This window comes from Molothrus aeneus, chromosome 7, assembly GCF_037042795.1.
Source record: "Molothrus aeneus isolate 106 chromosome 7, BPBGC_Maene_1.0, whole genome shotgun sequence".
Classification (NCBI taxonomy): domain Eukaryota; kingdom Metazoa; phylum Chordata; class Aves; order Passeriformes; family Icteridae; genus Molothrus; species Molothrus aeneus.
This window is the reverse complement of record NC_089652.1, coordinates 11863854-11882987: the sequence shown is the minus strand read 5'-3', so window position 1 is coordinate 11882987 and position 19134 is coordinate 11863854. Positions and strand designations below refer to the sequence as shown.

At 41.0% G+C, this 19134-nt stretch overlaps 1 protein-coding gene across 2 annotated transcripts in view; it reads right to left on the bottom strand.

Annotated features, from left to right (window-relative positions):
- The window catches only part of SPATS2L (spermatogenesis associated serine rich 2 like), a 76107-nt gene that overhangs the window by 43579 nt on the left and 13394 nt on the right, over positions 1-19134 (bottom strand). Inside the window, exon 2 of one of the 2 annotated variants that reach the window (XM_066553750.1) lies at positions 14512-14573. The exons of the other annotated variant lie outside the window; for it this stretch is intronic. The gene's annotated coding sequence lies outside the window, so the exon portion shown is untranslated. The remainder of the gene's footprint in view (positions 1-14511; positions 14574-19134) is intronic. 2 annotated transcript variants of the gene reach the window in all.

Genomic DNA, 19134 nt, shown 5'->3' with positions numbered 1-19134 from the left:
CTGGACTACTTTTGGCAGAGTTTTACTTCTCTTCCCTACCAAATGAAGCAATTTGTATTAGTCTATGCAGTTTAGGCTACCATGAACCTGAACCAGGGCATCTATGGTGCTGGCACATACTCTGTCCTGCTGACCTTAACTGTAAGCAGCAACGTTACAGGCAGACAGTTACAGAAACGGCCTTTAACCACTGCAGAAAAACATGTCAGAGCTCACCTGACACAGCCTAAGGTATGTGCCTGCTGGCTCAGCCTTTACAGAAGTTTCCTTTCTGTCTCCAAGCAGCAGTGAAACCCCACTGCTGCTGTGCCGAGCTTCCAAAGAATGCCCACCACCTTCCCACTGGTACCAGCATCAGAGGTGTTTGGCCCACAGACACCTTCCAGCCAGCCAGACTCAGGTAAAACTGACAAACACTCCATTCTATACAACATTATGGATGGGGGGGATTGCCTGCACCTCAAGCATCAAAGAATCACAGCAACAACTCTGTGTCTTGCCACTGCTGCAGAAACCAGGCACATTTAATTTTCACACTTTAAAACTCTGTCAGATGCTACCCACTCCCAACAACAACAACAACAACAAAATAATCTCCTTGCAAATACAGAGAGAGGAAAAGTAGTCTATGAAAGCATAAGGGTTGCCAGAAAGATAAAATTTGTGAAAATACCCAGTCACAGTAAAGTCTATCAGAGTAGAGACTGTGTGTGACACCTGCTCCACCACTTCTGACATCTGAAAATACAACTTTGGCAAGGGGGATCAGAAAACTCCCCATTAAACAGCACCTAATAATCTGGTGTTGGGAGGATTTCCCATCTCTAGGTTTATGGATGAATGTTTTCCTACACCCCAAAAAAGGTCTTAGCTCCTCATCTGCCTACTGCAACTGTTTCCTTTTATAAGGAAATACTACCCCAGCAAACCAAGAATTCCAGGTCTAACTGATTTGACCCTTGCCAATGCTTCCCTAATCCCAGTCACTGAGTGAGCTTTGTCTATTAAAAGAGAAACTAGAGTTTACAATTTTGTCACTCAAAGTTTTTCATGAAGCAGAACAACATCAGAATATGAATTTTAATTATTTCCTATTTTTAATTACAGATCATTTTCTCATTTGCAAATAGTTCAGTCAAAATCCCCCAGCTCCTAAAAGCTAGACAGGTATGGGCAGAACAAAGGCATCACAATTTTAGAGAAACTTCAAAAAATAAGAAAAAAAAAAGCTAAGTACCTGTGCAGGTTTTGGCTGGGATTTAGTTAATTTTCTTCACAGTAGCTCTAACACAGGGGTGTTGTAGATACTGCCAGCATTTCTTATACAGCATTAAGACCTTTTCTGCCTCTCACCCCACCCCAGCAGCGAGGAGCCTGAGGGGAACAAGAAATTGGGAGGGACAGAGCTGGGACAGCTGAGCAAAGGGATATTCCATATCATATGATGTCAGGCTCAGCATACAAAGCTCTGCCACTCAAAGCTCACTCCCATGGGGAGGCAGTGAATGAGCAGCTGTGTGGTGCTTAGTTGCTGGCTGGGATTAAACCATGACAGTATCTAATGAGATTGTAGCAGCCTGTACTATGCTTTCATCTTCTCTATTTCTACCTTCTCTACAGAATTACATCTCATTTTCAAATGAGATTCCTATCCATCCATATATATTATATTACACTGTCTTGCCTGCAGACTTCCACACGCCCTAGGTAAAAGCAAAACCAGCAGAATCAGAGACACATGGTCTCAGCTGCACATTTGACTTTGTTTCTTGTTATAAAGAAATGCTACTAGAGAACTGCACATGAAGCCTGAGATGAACACAATTTTTCTAATGCAGTTTGAAGCTAATATTGTTGCACCAGAAAGACTGAAAAAAACTCTGAGAGTGAGATTCCAAAATTCAAGCATTTCAGAAAGGAATTATTTTGGTTTTCACTCAGATTTTATTTAAATAGAATAAAAAATTAATTAGGTCAAATGGGCAAACATCAGCATGCCACTGTTTATAAAACTACAAGAAATACCAAGATTCAGACATTTGTCTTCAGTATCTTGAGATTAGCAATGGGTATGATTTTCTATTTGCTGTAGTCACATGTCTAAGACAAACATAATAATTAAATGCATAAACAACCAGAGTCAGGAGCACCCAGCACACATTAACAAGTATCCTCACAGCTCTCCTTTTAGCCTTTTGTGTCACTAGGAATGAACACACCTAGTAAAAACAACATAAAATGTTATGAATACAGAACTGGTGTTTTCCAGTACTGTTTTATACCTTTCTAATGACTACATGTAGAAGTTTTCTATGCACACCATCATTTGGTATTTCCTGGTTTTTGGAAGTTTTAGATTAGCTACTTCAGACTAGTTAAGCACCCCAGGTAAGTTTCATGACATCTGAGGGCTTCAAAATCCTTTTCTTTAAATGCCTGCATAAACATATGTATGGAAGTGCACACATTCCAGAATATTCCTCATTTGCAGAGTCCAGTCCTGTTACTGTCCCTGGTCACGCTTGTCTCAATCACAGAACGCAGCTCTTGCCTCTGCATTCTCCCTCCTGCTCAGCTACTGCAGCCAGACTCTCTACTGGTCACCACACTGTGTCTGAAACCCATTGGCTGCAGATCTGAAAACAGGATGCAGGAAATGAAGCATCTCACTGATTCCACATGTAGCTGTGGATTCCTACAGAAAGGAGGCTTATGCTCCCCCATTGTTTATCACCTCCTCCTGAGGATTTCTGAAATGCCTGACTACACAGTCTGAGGAAGAAGCAGATGTCTCAGATCTACAGCTTTGCAGGCTGCTCGCTTGGAAATGGGTAGTAAGGGGTAAAGGTTTGGAAAATGTGCAGTGGCACATCAGGAACTCAGTTATGCTACTTAACACTATAAAGTCCATATCTGAGAGATCACAGACCTATCTGCTAAAAATAAAAATGGGACAAAGGTGAAAGGGGGATATGTGAGGAAGGACAGACCTTAGCACCTGCATCAGTGTCATTCTGTCTCCTCTCCTCCTCAGATTTCTGCCAAGGGCAGGAATGGTTCTAAGCAGGTACCACGGACACACAGTCATGTCCAGTCAGTGTTGCAATAAAATGGTTAGGCATCAGTCAGTTCTGTACCTCATTCTGATAAAACCCATTGCTCTTTGACCTTGTTATGCTCTCCCTTTCCTAAGCAGAGATGGTACCATCCATGTAACCAGGGAGAGCCTGTGCTTCTCCCCTCTTGTCAGCTGACTTGCTTCCCTCTCCCAGTTCCAGTGTGTGAGAAGCCAGACCACTGCTTATGTGGGCTGCACAGGCATTTGTGTTTTCACAGAGATGTGGTGTGTGAGGGGTCCTCAGGTCCTCCCTGCACTTGGTGTTGCAGCTCCATTATATGAGAATCCTGCAGAGGAATGCTCCAGCCCTTAACAGGGTCACAATAAGAGTGGGTCAAAAGAAAGGTACTGACTGGCATCTCCCCCAACTCCATTAATATTTCATCCACACAGTTTACAAGTATTCAGTGACATAACCACATCTTTTGATACTGATATCACAAAATATTCTGGCTGTATTTTCTATTACCGGTCACCCTTGGTTACAAGCAAGGCTTCAAGCAAACCCTCTTCCTGTACAGCCTTTGAATGCTGGGTCTGTCCTGTCGAAGTGAAGCTCTTCTTTTACACAAGTTTCAGTGTGGCTTCCCCAGAGACTGATGTCACTGCATGAGCTGGTGCTCCCTCATAACAGGTGACTGACACCCTCAAACAGTGAGCACCAGTTACACCTCAGAGACCTGGAGGTGTAACAACCAATTCTACCTCTGTAGAATATAGCTTGGGCTGAAAAGGATCCAAACCAGTAGTTTATATTAAGGTCATTATTGCCATCCTGCATCTGAGCAATGGAGAGCAATTTAAAAAGCACATAAAGGTCAGCTCTGCATTATTTACAGCAACTTACTAGAATGAAGAACAGAGCTGCAGGAGGGGACACATGCAAATCCTGTGTACAGCTATGTTTCCATGTTTCACCAGACAGGTACCAGTGCAAAGAAAATACTGTGTAACTGCTGACATACACACACACCCACACATACATACATATATATATATATATATATATATATATATATATAGGCAGGCACATAGACATACAAAAATGCATAAAATGCTTTATGAAATAATCATACTTTTAAGTAAAATAAATTTGAAAATAAACTAAGTACCATTAGTTTTTGAAAAATAACATTTTAAACACTGAAAAACTTCCCCAAAACACATGTGGAAGTACACCTCTTAAACAAAACCTATAAATTCAAATTCAAAAAAATATCAAATTGCTGGAAAGGAGTCTTGTTGCACAGCAGCAGGCTTTTCCATGAAAGGATATTTTACAGGATAGAAGAGCTATTTCCTAGTGAACATTCAGGGGACTTAGGCACAACCTCTGAAAATTCCTCCCATCCTCTTTCCATACTGATTAGGAGCCAAACACTTATTTTCAAGCCAGATCCCTTCTAAAATTGCACAACTTGCCATGTGAAGCAGAGTTGGTAATCTAAAGCCAACATTTTTCCACCTAAATTGATGTACATATCATGTGTTTGAACTCCCTATCCAGCTGGTTTTGTCACCTGAACAACTATCAAATATACTGCTAAAAGTCTGAGTGGTCAAATGCACATGTAATTATAAACTGAGGTGACAATACTTCCTATTGCTCTTCTTTTTGACCCATCCAATTTATACCACCCATCTACCAGAGAAAGGAATGCTCAGCAACACCAACTCTAATCCACATTAAGAAGCTCTAGTGAGCTACAAAAATACCAGAAGGCTGAAATAGTATAAGGCAGAAATTCTCCTAACAATTTTTCATTTCATGGTAGGAAATTATCGACTCATTAATATCTTTGGAATTTTGGAAAAAATGAGGAGTCTTGTTCTAGAAATGTTTATATAAAGAACATGAAACAGCTCAAATAGAGGAGACAGAAAAAACTCATCTCAGCAGCCCAGTGACAAGAGAAAGTCTCTAGCCCACTGAAGATCTAGTGCCTATTCCAAACCTGCCTGCTGCTACACTAGAAGAGTACTTTAACCCCTAGGCCATTCTTAAAAGAAAAGATTTTCTCTAAATACTTTTCCTATTTCCCTCAAACATATCTATGAGCCTCCTAGAACCAGGTAAGAGCCAGCAAAGGCAATCCCCACTCCAGAGCTCCAAAGGCAGGAAAGCCAGCACCACTGCATAGCTACCACAACTACCCAGTGGCTGCTCAGGATAAAATATCCACTTGCTGGCTTCTTATGCTCACCACTTCAGGGACTGCATGCAGGGGCTCCATACCCTCCCCACCCTGCAGGAGAATGTTGCTGGAAGCCTAGAGCCTGTGTTCTGCTGGCTGGCATCCTAAAGGAACATCTGCAGAGCATCACTGTGATTCAGCATAATCTGAATTCCCGGTTTTACTATGTATATCATACGAGGAGAGCTGAGCCCAATTGACAATAGATGAATTCAGCTACACGGTCAGTAAATGGTTTTCTCTGATAGGCAGGAGGGAGGGATGGGGGTTCTGGAAAAAAAAATCAGACTGAGAAAACTCACTTTCCACAGTAAGACTTGCCAAAATAAACATTAGCCTCTTGCTCTTCCTCAAATGCCTCAAAATATCTTCCTAAACATACAGATAAAGAGCAGTTAAATAGCAAAAACCAATCCACTCCAATTCTACATCTGCATGACCCTCCTGCAAAACAACAGAAGAGGTTAACTTTCATTTTTTACAAACGAGGTATTATCTTCCAAGCTGTTCTTGCCAGGGACTTGAGCTATTAAGCCATTTATGCTGGCTCCTATTTCAGCTCAGAACGGGGTGCCAAGAGACAGCGCCGGCTCATTTGCTTTTGCGGTTGCCCAAATGTGGACTGCTACAAGAGCACAGCATGGGAATGCTAACAGGCAAGGATGGAAAGTGGGAGCACCACTCGCCTCAATCACAGTGTTTGCTCTAAACAGTAAGAGCAGAAGTAAAAAAGCGAATGTTAGGAAGTGCACCAATTCACACTTGTTTTGGACATCATAAATTATCACAAGGACTCAAACTTCTACCAGCAGGCTGGCACAGTACAGTAAATTTTCAGTGTTGGAATAAACCTCAAGTTCAAAGATAATCTGATTTCTGGAGCTATTCTGATTTCAGCCTTCTTTCTATTAAGTATTCAAAGTCCACATCACCTTTCTTTCTTGCTCAGACGTCTCTGAAGAACCAGTTTACTGTTGTTAGATGTGCAAGGCTGGCTCTCAGCAAATATAATCGTTTGAATTCAAAGAGCTACATGGACTTGAACCAGCTGCTTGCTGGTCCCACAGGAGCCCCTCCAGCTGCAGACAGAGAAGGAGAAGTCAGCAGAGCTGCCCTGACCAAGCACACCAGGAAGCACCACAGTCATGATGAATTGGCAAGTTTACAGTGAGTTTGGGGAAAGGAAGCATTTTACCAGAGTTCTGAAAGCACTCCCTGAATAAAGGGCTTCTGAAGGGTGCTGATAAGGCCAGGTGCTCAACCGGAGGCATGACAGACCCGATGAAGCCTTAGTGTGGTGAGACCTCAGGTAAATAACATATATTCAAAGTATAAGTAAGCATACTTTATGAGTCAGTGAGGTTATGTATATGTTTGAAGGTAAACACCTGATTTAAATGTGGCAAAGCAGTCTGAACCTTCCAAAACCAAACACTGATATTAAATGCAGTCTTTCATTTTCTATAACCAAGTCACCTCATATAGCTCCTTTGAAGAAGATGCAAATTTTTCCTTGAACATTATTTAAATTATTATATATTATATACATATGTACACATACAAAATATATGTACATAAAAGCTCTAACAAATGTTTACAAGTTTCTAGTAAAATCACCTGATATATATCCACAATGAACAGACACAGGCCCAGCATTACTCCCATATTAACAGTACCTGTAGAGTCAGACACTACAGTTTTCACCACCGACATTTTGATATTCTCAGATTTACAACACATAAGTCTTCCTTCTCCTCCCCCACCTTCCTACTGCTGAGGAAAATCATTGATTTTCTAATGTTAACAAAAAGTACTCCTGGAAACAACAACAAAAGCATATAAATAAGTTAACCAATAATTGCTTATTGTTTCATACAGTCCTTCAACGTAATTGCTATTACACATGAATAAGCAGCTATTAGAGCATTCACTGGACTTTGAACTGCACTTTTTAGAGGTAAAACCCAAAGGAAACCCATCAATTTTTTCAACTGAAACCCGCACTACCTAGCAACATCAACATTAATTGTAAAATTACAGTCAATCAATGCAGACTGCATAGTGCCAAAAATATGCAAAAGTGCCTTAACCAATCCCCCCTTCCATACCCTCCCCAATAGTCAGGGGACAATCTCAAAACACTTTTCTGTTTCTGATGGTCAACAGCATATGAAGTGTTGCTCACATGCATGAACTGAGGTCCCTGTTTAGACAGGTATATTAAGATTTTGGATTTTTTTTTTAAATTATAGGTTTTTTAACTTGGAAAGGACAACCCAGAAATAAAGCTAACTAGCTGCAACATATGGACAGTAAATGGAGTAATTTTATCAACAGAATAAAAAGAAGATACTTTATTGAGGAAAATTTTCAAGAAAATAAAAGTATGTATTATTGTAAGGTATTTTTCTCAAAGACAGGTAAGCTCACTTACACTGACACACATTCTAGAGCATCTTTCAGCTCATTTGTTTGTGCCTATTCACTGTAAGTGATCCATCTTTGGCATGCCAGAATCCATGAAATGATAAAATCTGTGGACAAACCTTTACTTTGCATCTGTCCAGAATTTCTCAAGATGAACCTTTAACACAGCTTTGGAGGATAAGATAAAATACTAACTCTCAGTGTGCTGAAGGATGCCAAACCCACTTTACTTGGGCAAACATGGATACCAGCAGGTTTCAGATACTGGATTGGGTTTGTGTGACAATGTCTTGATAGTGGAGGGGTTATAGGCTTGGCTTCTGTGAGAAACTGCCAGAAGTTTCCCTCGTGTCCGATAGAGTCAATGCCAGTCAGCTTCAAGATGCAGCTGCCACTGGCCAAGGTCAATCCCACCAGCAACCATGGCAGTGCCTCTGGAATAACAGTTTAAAAGGGTGGGGGGAAAAAAACTGTGCAGCAGCAATTGCAGGTGGAGGGAGGACTAAGAAAGAATATGTGAAATGAACAGCTCTGCAGACACAAGATCAGTAGAGAAGGAGAGGCAGGAGGTTCTGCAGGCACCAGAGCAAAGATTCCCCTGCAGCCCATGGTGCAGCCCACGGTGAGGCATCTGTGCCCCTGTAACCCATGGGGGCCCACAGGGATGCAGAGATCCACTTGCAGACTGTGAAGGACATCACACCAGAGCAAGTTACAGCCTGAGGGAGGCTGTATCCCTGTGGGAAGCCCTCACTGGAACAAGCTCCTGGCCTGTGGACCCTTGGAAAGAGAAGCCCATGCCAGAGCAAGTTTGCTGGTAGCACCTGTGATGCCACAGGGGGCTCATGCTGGAGCAGGCTGTGCCTGAAGGACTGCACCCCATGGGAAGGGACCCTTGCTGGAGCAGTACAGAATCCACACTGGTGCAGTTTGTGAAGAACTGTAGCTCATGAGAAGCCCCCTGTCAGAGAACTTCACATAGGGCTATGTTTCCTGGCAGGGACCCCACACTAGAGCAAGGGAAGAGTGTGGGGAATCCTTCCCCTGAGGAGGAAGGATCAGCAGATGCAATGTGTAATGAACTGACCAAAGTTAAACCTGAGAAGGAGGGAGGGCTGGGGAGAAGGTTTTAAGATTTAGGGTTTTTTTTCTCATTATCTTACTTTTATTGACTGGTAACAAATTAAGCTAATTTATCCAAGTCTAGTCTGTTTTGCCTGTGATGGTAATGGCTGAGTGATCTGTCCCTGTCCTCCTGACTCACGAGTCTTTTGTTATGTTTTCTCTCTCCTACCCAGCTGAGGAGAGGAGGGACAGAGAGGCTTTGGTGGGCACCTGGTATCCAGCCAGGGTCAATCCACCACAAGCACACAAAAAAGCATGTTTTGTATGGGAATCTCAAAACTGCTTTAACTGCTAAGTCTCTCTTCTCATTGCTGTTAATTACAGCAGCACTGCAAGCTCTTATATATTGCACGTAGGCGCTATCAAAAACTCAGTGCTGGTTAACAGAGTTACCACACTGAGCAAGCCAAAGTCTCAGCAAGTCAAACACCCAGTACCTCAACTTGCTCTAATCATCCCGTCAGCAGTAAGAGCTGCCAGACAATAAACTGAGCTAGCTAGGAATTTCCCAATCAAATGGGTTTTGTTGGGGTTTGGTGAAGCTACTTCAGCATAGCCAAAACATTTCTCGAACAACCAGCTAAGCAAGGGTTCCCCAACAGCTAAGTGAAATCCCTGTTAGCCAGCTATCCTTTCCCAAAAAGCCCAAATCACAGCAAAACTTGAGATAAGCAATGTTGCGTTTAACAAAGCAGGAAGTTACTGTGGCTTGTGCAGACACAGAAGAGCTGATCACAGCATTTAATATCAAGTAAAGCACTGTATCAGTCATGCCTCTCCTTCATTATTGTAAAGCCTCACCAAGTAAAGGCAGAGGTGACTCCTGAACAGCTAGTACTTTACAAATTGTCTGACTGTATTTTCATGAAGTCATTCACAAAGTTATCATCTTCATTCATAATGAGCAGTCCTGGCAGTCACTGATACAGATTTCTTACTGTAGACAAAAACACAGTCAGAGCTGCCACAAATTCACATCTCCAATTTAGCCACACACGAAAACAAGCAGGGCTGGCTCTGCAGGCAGCAGACATGCGCTGTGACTGGATTCTGTGGTTAACAGAGCTCTGTCACTGGCATCCACAGAACCAAGGACTTTGGCTGAAGAGAGCTGGATTTATAGTTGCTCAATATTTGGACTTTCCAATAATGGAGGAAAAAAAAGAAAGACTCATGTATGAGACACAATTTACACAGGATGAGATTCAGCTCCATTGGCTGTCTTCCTTAAACATGAAATTTACTTGCCAGTAACACTGACACACTTGCCAAGACCTGAACTTTCTCTATCACTATTTTTCCATGGGTTCTGCTGATTAACTAAGGTCAGACAGTCTAGCCACCTTGCTCACAATCAGAGCACAGCAACAGGGAATGCTTTGGCTCTTTTTAAACTGCCTGAACTGTGCAGTTGGAGAAAAATATAAGAACTCTTTCACCACTTTATCCCCACATACACCTCGCTTTTGGACAGGGCACAAATTACTGCCTTGATCCTCCCTTGTAGCAGAATACACACTCCATCCTAGTGGCCTCAGAGAGCATTTCTTCCTTTACTATTGAAAACAAAGATGTCCATAATTCTTCTGACCTGCTCCAACTGCCTGCTCCACAGAGGGAACAAAAAATGGAAGTTATCACTGGCAAAGAAAAACTACCTGCTCTAATCATGAATCTTTACAGCTGAACTATTTCAAAAGATACTGGAGGGGGGCAATTCTATTTTGTCTTCACTGTGGGCTGACCTTTATGAATATATTCACTCTTCTCTACCATACAAGGAAAGTTTCATTGAAGTCAGTGCTGCAATGTTAAAAAGGCATGAGAAATTGCACAGAACTTTTTATGAAGGCACTGGAGTCTAAGTTTCACTGTGCTTACTGCATGATCAACCAAATCCCATAATGTCATCTCTCTCCTGGAATGCCAGCATTGACTGACAAACCTACTAAGAGGTTTGGAGGTGGCTGCCTTGAACTCTGACATTTAGACTGGTCACACTGCTACCCATTTGTGTATGCTTTGTGATGCTTTTCACTACCTGGAACAAATACTTACCTCTCTTCACATTAACAAGTAGAATAAAGAAGTGCCACCAATAACAAAGCAAGCCAAATACCCTAAAAATAAAGAATCAATTCAAGAACTTCAGAGTCTCTTTTAATCTCAATTATTTTCTCTAAAAAATCTGTGAAAGCTCAACTTACTTTCAGTTTCAGACTTTGATATTGATCAAAGTAATCAGTGAGCTCTAATCTCAATTATCTGATTTTCACTGACAGCAGCATACATAACCAAAAGGTGTTGCAGGGAAGAACAGGACCACATTCACTGATTTTTTTTTTTCAGAAGTGAACTAAGATTTCATTCCTACTTCAAATCTTTTATTTTTTAATTTTTCCACTTCTTAGGATAAACCCATAAATCTAATTCCTAATGTTTCAATTTTGAAAGCATTTTATGGGTCCAGTCTCATGATAAATAAGACTCACAGAATTAATTATTTTAGGCACATAATTATATACTTATACAGACAGCAACAAGACACACCTATAGGCAATTAGAGAATTACCTATTTCTGACCTTGGTAATGTCAGATGTAATTTCTGATGTTCACATTGGGTAAAATTTCTCCAGAACCGTTCTTGCAGGACAGAGTCAGCTTGAATTTGCAAACACTATTCAGACAAGCACTTAAGAGCTACTGAATTTCCTGAAACAAATTTCGTTACACACTTTTCAGTGAAAAATGAACTTCAACAAACTCTCAAGAGTCTTTTAAAACTGCTTCAGAAGTGTGCATGATTCTAATGAAAATTTCACATCTGCACGTACAAGAAAACATTTTTAATGAAGAATACACTGTTCTTAAGATGTTACAATAGGATTTTGTTCTTCTGATAATTCCTTTTTCAGTACTACATTAAAAAGTAAAAAAAAGTAGTATGATTTGGGTTGTGGTGGGTCTGACTGGGATGCAGTTAACTTTCTTCACAGGAGCCCACATGGTGCTGGCTTCTGGCCCTGTGGCTACAGCAGTGCTGACAACACACCAGTGTTTTGCCTATTGCTGAGCTGTGCTTGCACAGTGTCAAGGCCACCTCTGCTTCCCACTACACCCCCACAGCCAGGCTGAGGGTAGGCAAGAGACTGGGATGGGACACAGCTGGGACAGCTGACTCAGAGTGACCAGAGGGACATTTCATGTCATGTATCCTCAAGTTCATAAATAAAAATTGGGATAAAGGAACAAAAGGATATTTTTCTTTTCAAGCAAATTTTTTGGCTGTTGTTTGGAGACTGGCTGGGTATCAGTCTGCCATCACCTGGTATGCCCTCTCCCTTGCTCTGCTTGTTTTTCATCCTGAGCCCTTGAGCTTTTCTTCACCTATTAAATGTTTTTTTTAACTCAACTCAGGAGTTGTCTTTTATTCTTCCTATTTTCTCCTCCATCCTGCTGTGGAGAGCTGCTGCAGGGAGTGAGTTAGGAACTGTGTAGGTACTTGGCTGCTGGCCAGGGTGAGCCCACCACAGCAAGTCAAATTGAAAACCCATCCCAGATTGGCGTACTCTCTTCTCATATTCTGATCTAGAACTTGCCCCAGTATTCAGTGTCTACAAAAACTCTATTTCTCTAGATACTTGTAAGGGCACTTTACCTCCATATATCTGAGCTGAGTATAATCCTCATCCCAACTCTACAGGCTGAGGAAGCATTTGTTATTCTCATTCTACTGAGGGGTAAAGAAGTAGAGGGGACTACAGGAAAAGATTTTCAAAGTTGATAAAAAATTTTGGCCTCACTTGCAGAAAAAACATTTACACACAGCCATCTTTTAGTAGCAACCTGAAGGTTTCTCAGAGCTAAAAAACAATCCCTTTGCAAGTTTAAGATCATTACTGACCTCCCTATTACTACCCCTTCAAGCACAAGATTCACAAATATGGACCTTCACTAACAAGCCAGCAGGTTTCCTTATTCTCAGGGCCACAAGGCATCATTCTGGTGTGGAAGACCAAGTGCAGCTGAAAAACCAGCATCTTTCCCAGAAATCACTGCTTCTGAGAAATCCCCGTGCTGTCTAACACTGCTGACAAGGGTGGAGATACTTCCAAGATATCTCGTTCTCTAGGCAACCCATCTGCTTCTGACAGCTCAACTTGTGGTCAGCAACTGACCCAATGAGTCACTCTGCTTGTACTATACAGAGCTCAGAGCCAGACAAGCAATATTTCATCATGTACTTGGCCACACTTGTGATCAGCAGATGCCTAAGAACCACTTTGGGCACGTATCTTTTTCTTCTTTCCTTTGAGGAAGTCACACAGCTCACCGCTACTGAGTTCAGTATGCTGAATTATTAACTACCAGATTGACTCTATTCAGCCACTCCCTGTGAGCTTTCCACTACCAAAAGCCTTGAAACTTTGCCATGTGGCAATTCTGTGTAAAAAATCTGAAGCAAAAAGGAAATCCTTAAGAAACAGCATAACTACCTCCACCAAAGAAACAGGGTGCATGAAGTGAATAATGTGCAAATGAAATTACTTCTCCTTCCATCTATTTATCATAATGCCTGAGCATTTCAGAAACTTCAATACATAATCGTATATTTATCATTCTGACACCCATGCTTAAGTGCAAGAGTATTGTTATCTCATCCTATAGATTTAAAATTGAGGAATTAAGTGATTCAGTGAAGATTTCTCAGGAAGCCTTCATAAAGGACACAACCCAGGTGTCCTAAGCTGCAAGGAAACAAGAGAACCTTACAGACATTTGAAAAAAATGGTCATCTCTATTAGAATTACACAGAAGGATGAAGTCCTTAAAACTTTAAACTTGTTAGATTGAGGCTTCGAACAGATTTAGCTTATGATTTTTAACATGCTGGACACAGAGAAACCATCTCCTTTGGACAAAAAGGCAAAAGGAATTACTTGTTATGTTCAAACAAATATTTTCTCAAAAACAAGTGACAAAAAACATGGAGTTTGGACCTCTAAAATTAGGCAATTGCAAAGCTCCCATTTCTCAGTTTTTAGTACATGTGTATTTAATTTTTTTTAATTACTACAATGCTACCCTTTCCCACTACCCTCTGAATGTCACTTTGGACTATACTTGGTGTGATATGACTTCAGAATATCAGTTCAGCAGAACTTTCAGATGCAAACCATGCTACATCTTCACAGTCTTACAAACAATTAAAAAGATGAGGAGATGGTGAGGAGAAGCAGTAGGACCATATAGCATAAGCTGGTCAGCTAAATGACAGAGAAGAAGAAGACAAAGGAGAGAAATTTATACAGAATGGTGAGTGACAGACTCTGGAGAAAAAAACTGCCCCATCCCTGAGAGTGCTCAGGTCCAGGCTGCATGGGGCCCTGGACCCAGGGCAACCTGGTCTAGTGTAAGGTGTCCCTGGCCGCGGCAGGAGGGTCAGAACAAGAAGATCTTTAAGTACCTCCCTACCCAAGCCACTCTATGATTTCCATATGATTAAAGTTCCAAGATGTTCAAACAGACTGCACTGCTCTGGTGAAAGCAGCCCCCAAAGTTCTTGGCTTCTTGTTCTTGCACTGACAGACCTGTAAGTAAACTTCCTATCTGAATGATCAGCAAAGAGATAAAAAGTATCTTACCACTGCAAATTACTCCAGTTTCTGTTCCTATTTTTCTGTCTTCTCCAAAAGACTGTTATCTCCTGCAAAAATAGCTGAAGTTAAAAAAAACCAAACAAACAAGTACTTAATTTTTTCTTAATTTGCTTTACTGTCTTCTTACAGTAGACTTTTGTGAAAAAAAAAAACATCCCTCATTCCTTTACTGCTGTGGTCAACATGTGAGGGTGCCCTTACCTGTTTTACAGGGCTTATCTTTTCTAAGGGCCTATCTTCACTGCCATGAAAGCTCAGGCAATCACCTAAGCTTTGTTGTTAGTCCCATTCCTGACCACACATACAATTCTGCCCTGAAACAAACCCATTTTTAAAGCACGTATTTTAAGCTCAAACTAGCCAGCACATGGGATATGCAGAAAAATAAACTTAAGCAATGAAAATTATTTTATCATTAATGCAAGAGAGCTGTAGGTGCAAGTTACAGTAACATAGCAGCGACTAAATCAACCCCTCTGAGCAGCACTAGTGCAGTTTCACTGTGGTCATTCTCCAGAAACAACATTATCATCTCAAGAATACTAACTCAGATGAAACAAAGGGAAACCCAAAGGGTGACACCAGCACTTTGTTCACAATACAAGGTCTTTGCTGATTTACATATACATTTCAGAGGAATTGTCCCCAAAGTTAAAGACACACAACCACATGGAAAACTGAGTGCCTATTTACATCCATTCACAGATGAATGGAAACTGGTCTCTCAATTTCATCAGTGCAGGGAAATAGTTAAGTTTTGTATTCTCTTGTGTAGTTGTGAGGACAAGGCAGTCATGGTCTATGGCTTACCATGCATGCCAGATAGAAATTATTCCTCTTTGGCAGCTATTAAGTGAGTTGCACACTGGTCCTTGTTTGCTTTGGAATAAGATCTGTTTAGCAGTCCCTCAGCTAATCCTAAAAGAATATTGCAATGTTTCTGAACATCCTGATTGCTGAAATCAGCCTCTACTAAGCCACTGTGACTGGACTGTCTTTACAGACAATTTTTTCCTTCTGTATACTACAAAATACTACCTCTGTGTACAGACTAGAAATGTGTGACTGCTGTCATATTTAATTCATTTTATCCTTATTGAAACTACATATTTTGCCAAGGCCAAGACAAGTTTTAGACTGCAAAAGTCCTGTTAGCATCACAGGTTTTAGTTTAAAGCAAGGCAGAAAGCTCTTAATTGCTTCTGCATCCAAAACAGCCAGATGTTCCCTGAAGCACTTCACCTGGCAAAGGCTCCCACAACAAAGACTCTCTCAGCTTATGTCCCAAAGTCCATTACAATCTAAACACACATTTCTGCATGGCTTGCTGAGTCACAGTTATGTTCAAAATCAAAGGAATGAATAGAGCAATTTAAAATGTGATGCTTCAATGAAGAAATACAAGTAGTCACACATGTCAGTGTTAAAGAGCATTTCTGAGTGTTGGAATCTACACAACAGGCACGGATCCATGAGAGGAATTGAGGGGTTGGAAACCTGGTGAGGGAGGCATACCCAATTCCTTGTCTTTGGGCAGAATACCCCAACCAAGCACTGGGGAAGAGGCCTACGTGATGGCCCTACCAGGAGTTTTTTCTTTGGGGCAAGCAAGGGCAAGAGTTGGCTGTTTCCCTCAAAGGGACACAAGGAAAGGCTAAGAACTCATCCATTTTGTCCAGTGAGCACCTGAATCAAAGCAGAGAAGACAGAAGCATTCCTAATAGTTACTGCACTTCTTATGCCAACATCCAGACATTTAACTCCTTCCAGTACTGCATGTAGTCTGCAGGAAGTATTTTTAGGATTTAAACACAGCAAATCAGATCACAGACATTATTGCACTGAGGCATCCTAGTGATTGTTCTTTTTCCCTGCATCACACCACCTGCTAAACCCCAGTTTTGATCTTTTTCAACCCAGGCTACATAGGAGAATCCTCTCCAACTTCACTGGAAACTAAAACCTAAAAAAGTCAAATGAGAAGAGCTTTCTAACTTTAAAAAAATTGGTTTTTTCCTCCAATTAGTTCTTTTGACAATTTCTGTCCTTTGGAACTTGACAAGATTTGAAGAAGAAAGTGATAGATAATGTCAGAATCTCATTTATTGATGTGGTCAAGAAATATGGTCACTGGTATGAAATTATTCAAGCTAGAATTGTAATTATTGCCCCTTGAGAGCTATTATTAAAAATTATTTTAAAAAACAAAGGAACATAAGCGAAAAATTGAAGCCCAAAGTTCTTCTTTTGCATCACCATTAAGTAACAAAGCAGATAGCTAATAGCACACTATATGCACAATTCTAAACCCTCCCCATTTTACTGTGTGCAGTAAAGATTTGTTCTTTCCAACCAAATGAGATATATTACCTTGAAAAAATTAATTAATTCTATAGGACATCTTTCCACAGTTTGATCACTTCCCCTAAATCACCACTTTGTCTTTACTCAATGGTCCATGACATGTTATCAAACACTATCCAGGAAAAAATGACTCAAGGGCGGAGAAAGGAAATCACGAGTAAAGGTACAACAGTTAAAAGGAAGTTATTTGACTTATGTATCATCACAGATAATACTGTTGCTTAACATGCAAATGTTCAAGTAATTTTCCATTATAATGAAAGGTCAATTCTTGAAGTGACTTTTATTCTCAAACAATGAAAAGATGTTGGAATAGGAAGGCATGCTGTCACTCTGCAGGCCTTAGAATGCAGGCTGAAAAACACTGGTCCATATTCCTCTGTGGCAGATCCATGGCTGAGGAAGGCCATGTGCATGGAGATGACATGATACCCCCTCACAGAACCTTCAGAACATTGTCCTCCACTGCAGAGTATGAGAGGGAAAAAGCTGAGCTTCAGATATCACATCACCAAACTGCACATCCAGCCGAGCTCAGTGACAAACAACTGCGCCAAAACCAACGTAAGCCCAAACACCTGCCAGTAATCAGTGCTCATCACAGTGCTACAGCCCTGCAGGACATACAAATAACCCAAGCATTTTAATCCCTCCCCATCTTGAGCTGTGACTCTTTCAACAGTTCCCTAATCCTCGTATTAATGTGATATGTGACAATAGAAGAACGAGACCCGAAGTTTAAATCTAGATCAGAGCAGCTATTCATTGTGACATAGCCCTTAATGAACCTAAATAGCAGAACCAAACCATAACATGAGGTATATAACACTCTAGATTGGAGTCCTCATCCTACAGGAATCTTTACTCTTCAGAATAGTAAAACAAGGCCTTTGACCCCTTTTCGTCTGATGCCTAACCCTGACTGCAGCCTTAACCTAGGATTTCACAACACGCCCTTCACACAGAAGAGCTCGAAAACTCTAACACTGCACTCTTCTAATTCCACTGTAGGCCCATGAGCCTTCTAGACCCTAACAGCAAACACAACCTGCAATTCCTCCATCCCCAAGTAAATTTCCTACACAAACAGGATTGGCACATCTGTACAAAATACTGTGCTAAATATATCCCATATCATATATAGTGACTATAGCAGCACTGCAATTAACTGGAAGTTGTCAGAGTCTGTTAAGAATAGTTCGTTTGGCTTGTGGTTTGGGTTGATTTTTTGCTTATTTTTATAAAATATTAAAAGCTAAGTTTATAGTGGAATCAGAGGCATATTGAGCTGGGATGAATGGTGATACACAAGGAAACATTGGACTATAGACAGCTAGCTTTTACTTCAGGATATTTCTTTGGTGAGGCCACTGATGGAACATCTAGGTGAGAAGAAAGCTAGCACAAGGCAGGAGATCTTCTGAATGTTGATATGAAAGACTACAAAAGCTATTTATAGTTGGCTGGTCCACACAACAAAAAAGTGAGATTTTGTTGATGATTGTGGCACTTGGGGTTTTTTGGCCCTTTTCTGAGTTTTCCTTTTGGCCTAGCTAGTGAGTCACATTTCCCTAACTGCCAATGTAGCTGTTTAGCACATGGAAAGCAAACCTCACTTTCTTTGACAGTCAGACCTTAAGACATCTACTCTCAAACTCTGCAAGTTCTGATGTAGCCAATCAGGTTTCTCCTTGCCTGCCAGTGCTACACTTCAATACAGTGGTAAGATCCTGTCAGTATCAGTCAGTCAGAAACAACAGCTTCCAAAGCTGAACTCTGCCTGCCTTTAACCCAAGATGCTCCATTTTGTGCACTGCAGTTCCTAAACTTGGCCAGGGCATGCAGTGCAAAGCACATTCAGCAGGATCCAGCCTTCAGAGGACAATTCATATCAACATTTACACCGTGCACTTCTTACTGCAACAAAAGATGTATAATATTGTAAAGCAGCATGAGGCCTTCTGTCTAAAAACATCCTCATTTGGTATTTGCCAGAGATTGTATAGCAAAAAAATCTGTTGACATTAGGATTGGGAAAGGTCCAAATAAAAGCTTCAGGACTGGACCACCTCTCATCCTACATCAGATTTCTGTTCAGTGACACAAGTGTGATATTCAGTGATACCAGACAATGATATCACAGTGGGGCAAATGATAGGATATCTGTGAGCACCTTGATTCTCCTACCAGTGATCTCATTATTTCAGTCTTTTACTCCTCCTAATGTAACATCAGTCAACAATT